Below are 5,800 nucleotides of genomic sequence, written 5' to 3' on the forward strand. Positions count from 1 at the left end.
CAATCTTAACCCATTTAATCCGCATTTGCCGCTCCAGGAGGGCGGTCCCGTTATCTGCACATTTTACAGATGAGGCGGCTGCAGCCCCAAATCCACAGTCATGTCTGGGCAGGGATGGGATGGGGGGGATGACCCGAGGACTGAGCCCATTCTTCTCTCCCAGGCGCCCGGAGGAGACGAGGCGGAGGCTCCGGCCCTGGTGCAGCTCACCGACGAGCACGGGACCTACTCGACTGCGCGCCTGGTTCCCGACGTTTCTGCGGAGGAGCGCTCAGGTAAGGAGGAGCCAGGCTCGCTTCGCAGCGGCTCCGAGGGCCGGGAGGGGCTGGCGCGGCCCAGGCAGTTCAGCTGCGCGGCCTGCGGGAGGGCCTTCAAGCGCGCGTGGGAGCTGCTGAGCCACGAGGTGGTGCACACGGCGGCGCGGCCCTTTCGCTGCGGCGGCCGCCTTCAAACGCCGCTCGGACTGCAAGAGCCACCGGCTGGTGCACAGCGACGAGCGGCCGCACGGTTGCGACGCCTGCGGCAAGCGCTTCAAGCGAGCCAGCAACCTGCAGGTGCGGGAAGGGGGGCGGGGCCAACGAGAGGCCGGGGTACGCGAAAGGGGCAGGGGAGAGCTGTGGACCCGAGGTGGGCGGGGCCTGTTGCGAGGGGCGGGGCCTGCGGGTAAAAGGCAGGGCAAGGCGATGGACCTAAGGTAGGGCCAGGTATGAAGGGAGGGGTGGAGCTCTCTGGGACCAGGGTGAGCAGGGCCTTGGACTGGGGGTGAGCGGGAGCCGGTGGGGAGAGGCAGAGCCCACCGGAAGAGGGAGAGCAGAGCTGGGCCTGAAGGGAAAGTGGGCGGGGTGACCAGGAGGCCGAGGTGGGGAGGGGTTAAATGTATGTGGAGGTGAGCTAGAAGGTGGAAGAATCCCAGGAAAGATGTGAGGGGAGAGGCTTAGAGAAAGTGGTCTTGGCACTCAGGGAGGTAGCAGCTGGGATGATCATGAGATGATAGGAAACTGGGGATGGGTTTTCGAGGGAGGTAAGAAGGAGATAGGGGTCAGATTTGGAGGAGAAGGTACTGGAAAGGGAGGCTTCCATGGCTGGGGAGAGGTGGGGAGGGGGGAGCTGTGTTGAGGGCCATGATGGGAGGAAAGCAGAGGCTGGGAGTTAGCCTGGAGGCAGCCCAGCTCCCAGAGCCCTACCCTGGATCTCTCCTGTTACTGGATGCTGCCCTGACCCTCTCCTGATGCCCCTCCTTGTGTGGCCAAGGGGACAAGAGACCCCGGGATTCCCTACCCAAGGGGCCCAAAGGCTGCTTCCAGGGCTCTCTGGGTCCACCATCCCCAGGGTGCACTTTGCTCCACCTTTGTGCACAACCTCTAGTCTGGACGGGTGGAAGGGAGGCTTGGACATGTGGACTGGGCTGTCCTTCTGTGGGTGCGATATCCCCCGAGGCCTGGGAAACCCCCGCCAGCTCTCCTGGGCCACCAAGTTCTAGTGTGGAACTCTGAGGATTCCAAAGAATATAAATTTGAACCTGGCCTTCCGGGTCATTGTGAAGGTCTATTTGTCAGAGGGGGGAGGAAGAACGTATTTTATTTAATAGTTTGGTTTGTAATTTTAAAAAATTTAGACAGTTGGTATGTGTATCTTCATTTGGTCTCTTTCTCGGAGACCTGCAAGGAGTAGTGGTGAATCTACCTGGAGAGGCATGTCCTGTAGAGGTGAGCCACTGTTCCTCACTGCCGGTGCTCCTGGGGTGCTTCCCCAGGAGCACCGCCGCCTCCACATGGGCGAGCGCCCCTTCCCCTGCCCGTCCTGCCCAAAGCGCTTCAAGACCCCCTACAAGCTGCACCGCCACGAGCCTCCGCACGCCCCTTCGCTGCCCTTCCCCTGCCGGGACTGCAGCAAGGCCTTCGCGGCCGGGCCGGCCCTGCTTCTGCACCAGCGGCAGCACTGTGAGGACAAGCCGCACAAGCTTGCTGCAGGGTGTGCAGCAAGCGCTTCATCCGCCGCCACAGGCTGCGGGTGCACGAGCGCGTGCATATGGGCGATCGGCCCTTCGTCTGCCCGCTGTGCACCAAGGCCTTCAAGCAGTCCAACGCGCTGGCCTCTCACCTCCGCGTGCATTCGGGCGAGCAGCCCTACCCTAGCTAGGTGGCTAGCTGCTGCCATCCTGGACAGCACAGGTCTAAGGTATGAAGGCATGAAGGGTGCCCCGTAGTGGCTGTGACATTTGAAGAATTGCCACTGATGCCCATGTAAGCCACTTGATATACTTAATATTCTTGAGAAGGACTTTGCAGAGGGCCTTTAACAAAACCTTTTTTTTTTTCCCCCTGCAAAGCCAAGACGAAAGTTTATAAATCTCATTCCAGGGTAGCAAGTGCACACACCCAACCGAGCACACTGGTTATGTGGTATAAATGTACATGGTAATAACTTTAATCAAATCAGAGCTGCTACCATGTGTAACCTGTTAGGTGGCCCTGTAGCTGTGTCAGTGTTCCTCATTTACTAAAAAGTCAATGTGGTAATGAGGTCATCTGGTGGTAAGGATGTCCCATTGGTGGCTGTGACGTAAAGAATATGAGGGTAGCCACAAATGCAGGTAGGAGCTGTAGGAGCCTTTCTTGAATGTGAGCGCTTCTGGATCCTCCTCCACCACCTGTACGTAGACCTTTGGTACTGAGGCCTTGCTGGTGACTCTTGTCAAATTTAAAGAAGTTCACAGATGGCTGGATAACTGTTCACTGTGGACACCCTGGGTTATGTCCTTGCAGGCATAGCACAGCAAAACCACTGGTGCTGAGATCTTCTAGATGGTGGTGTATGGCATTTTAGGAACAATCATTTTGCCAGACATGGGCATGACCTGCACTTCAGGTGGGCGTCCCATCTCTGTTGGCTGCTTCTTGGTCCCCATCTGTCAGATCAACTTGTAATGGTTGGAGGCCTTTCCACACCAACCACAGTGTTCCCTTCGACCCTAGCATCAGCTCCATGAGCCCTACCTTTGGTTGGACGTCCACTCTCATAGACCTTGCCTTGCAGGTGGCTGGAAGTGTGATAAGATAGCTTATGGGATGGTGGCCACAGTGGTGTCCAGAATATCTGAGTCGTCCCATCCCAGCTCTGAGATCAGCTCTGCAGACAGTAGTTTTTTAAGCCAGTAATAGCCCAGGTATCATGCAGCTGATGCCAAAGATGTCCCTTGGGTGCTGAAGAGGTCCCCTGGGTACTGAAGGGGTCCCCTGGGTGCTAAAGATGTCCCCTGGGTGGTTTGTGGGATTTTTCAGAACATCAGTATTGCCTCCCACCCACCCATACCCTACTCTCAGCCCTTCACACATGTGCTCTCTGAAGAGAGAGCTGAACTTACGGACAAAGTTCAACACAAGGAAGTATGTCGCGGTCACTGGGGCTGTGATCTTGGTGATTTGGGACATTTCCAGAGCACCTTCAACTCTCCCTCTCCCACCTCTTGGTCTGGCCTCAGCTCCATGGATCCTCACCTTCTGAATGCTGTTTCTTTCAAGTCCCCAGCTTCACCTCCATAATGTGTTAGAGGTTCCCCACCTCTGGGAATTTATGTAAACGCTTAATAGCATTGGGGGAGGAGCTAGGGATTTGCCTGGGAGGCATCATAAGGTGGGTCCTATCCATGTGGCATCACAGTTTAAGGTCAAGTCCTTAAAGGTCTTAGTCCTCCCCGCCCTAATATGCAGCTGTGCCTTTGACAGGCTTGCATTTTAAATTTTATCAAATGTCTTATTGGCATCTATTAAGACGATTCTGATTTTTCTCATTTGACCTAATAATATGATAAACTACAGTACATTAAGAAGAGCAGAAATATCCTTACATTCCTAGAATAAATCTCACCCGCTTATAGTATACTCTGTTTTAATGATTTCTCTTCACAAATATTTTATTTAAGCGTCTAAATTCATAAGTGAGGACTTCCCTGGTAGCACAGTGATTAAGAATCCGCCTGCCAATGCAGGGGACATGGGTTCGAGCCCTGGTCTGGGAAGATCCCACATGCCATGGAGCAACTAAGCCCGTGCGCTGCAACTACTAAGCCTACGCTCTAGAGCCTGCGAGCCACAACTACTGAAGCCCACGCGCCCAGAGCCTGTGGTCTACAACAGGAGAAGCCACTGCAATGAGAAGCCCGCGCACCGCAACCAAGACCCAATGCAGCCAAAAATAAATAAATAAATAGATAGATAGTTAGATAAATAAATAAATAAAAAGCAGAAACCTGTTCTGGGGGAAGATATCATGTGGTACATTTACAGTCATTTTATCTATAATGTCAGACTTAAAACTAAAACTTCATCAGGGTAGAAGCATAAAATTTGATAATTAGAAAAAAAAAAAACTGATGATGGAAAGAGATCAATATATTACCCAGATTGAAATGAGCAGGGAACACTTCAAATTAACTGTGGCTAAGCTGCTAAAGAAAATAGGGAAGATCAAAAAGCAGATGAGATAAGGGCACATTTCAACAGAGAACTGGAATCTAGACAAGAATCAAATCAAGATTTGGGGCAAATGCAAAATCTGAAACTAAAGTTAGTTGAATAGGTTTAATTGTATACTGGGTCCCGAATAAGACGATAAGATGGGACTCATGAATACAATGACAGGTCAATAGGAAATAGCGAAATGGAAGCACGGAGATCAACTGAAAAACAAAACAAAACAGAACAAAAAAACACACAGAAGAGAATAAATGATAAAAGATATAAGGAACATATATATATATATGAATATAAGCCATACCTACATATAACTTAAGTACCAAAATGAGAGGAGAAACACATTGAGGGAGAAGCAAAATTTGAAGTAATAATGGCTAAGAATTGTCCAAAACTGATGAAAGACATTAACTCAAAGATTCAAGAAACTCAGCAAAATGCAAACAGGAAATACACAAAGAAAACCACACCTGGGCACATCATAGTCAAACTGTTGAAAATCAAAGCAAGGACTAAATTTTTAAAGAAGCCAGAGGACATTCAGGTTTGTTTCCATGTCTCGGCTATTGTGAATAATGCTGCAATGTACATGGGAGAGCAAGTATCTCTTCAAGATCCTGATTTTAATTCCTTTGTAGAAATACCCAGAGGTGGGATTGCTGGATCATATGGTATTGGGTTGGCCAAAAGGTTCATTTGGGTTTTCCCATAAGATGTTACAGAACAATAGTTCTGCTTTTAGTTTTCTGAGAACCTTCCATACTGTTTTCCAAAATGGCTGTCCCAATTTGCGTTTCCACTAACAGTGCACAAAGGTCCCTTTTTTCCATACCTGGTTTTGATTTGCATTCCCCTGATAATTAGTGATGTTGAGAATGTTTTCATATACCTGTTGGCCATTTGTGTATCTTCTTTGGAAAAAAATGTCTATTTAGGTTCTTTGCCCTTTTTTATTTCCTTTGCCCTTTTTTAATCCGTTTTTTCTTTCTTTCTTTTGCTATTGAGTTGTATGATTTCCTCTGATATTTTAGAAATTAATATGCATACATAAAATTAATCCAGCTATTCACATACACTTGGTACAATTTAATGTATGGCTTTTAGATCTCAATCAAAAGAAGGAAATGCAATGAACTTGTGCTAGCCCACTGGATAGACTAGTGACCTAACCTTTGGCCAGTCCCTTTGTTGTGAATAGTATTTTCTTCAGAGAGGTGTTTCTCATAGATCAAAGAATCCTTAGGAAGTCTAACAAAATAAATAGTTTACCTGTCCTGGAAGAGTGCCATTTGTCAAAGTTCATTAAGTTTTTTTTTTTTTTTTTTTTT

The sequence above is a fragment of the Lipotes vexillifer genome, unplaced genomic scaffold (genome assembly GCF_000442215.2).
Source record: "Lipotes vexillifer unplaced genomic scaffold, Lipotes_vexillifer_v1.1 scaffold802, whole genome shotgun sequence".
Taxonomy (NCBI): Eukaryota; Metazoa; Chordata; class Mammalia; order Artiodactyla; family Lipotidae; genus Lipotes; species Lipotes vexillifer.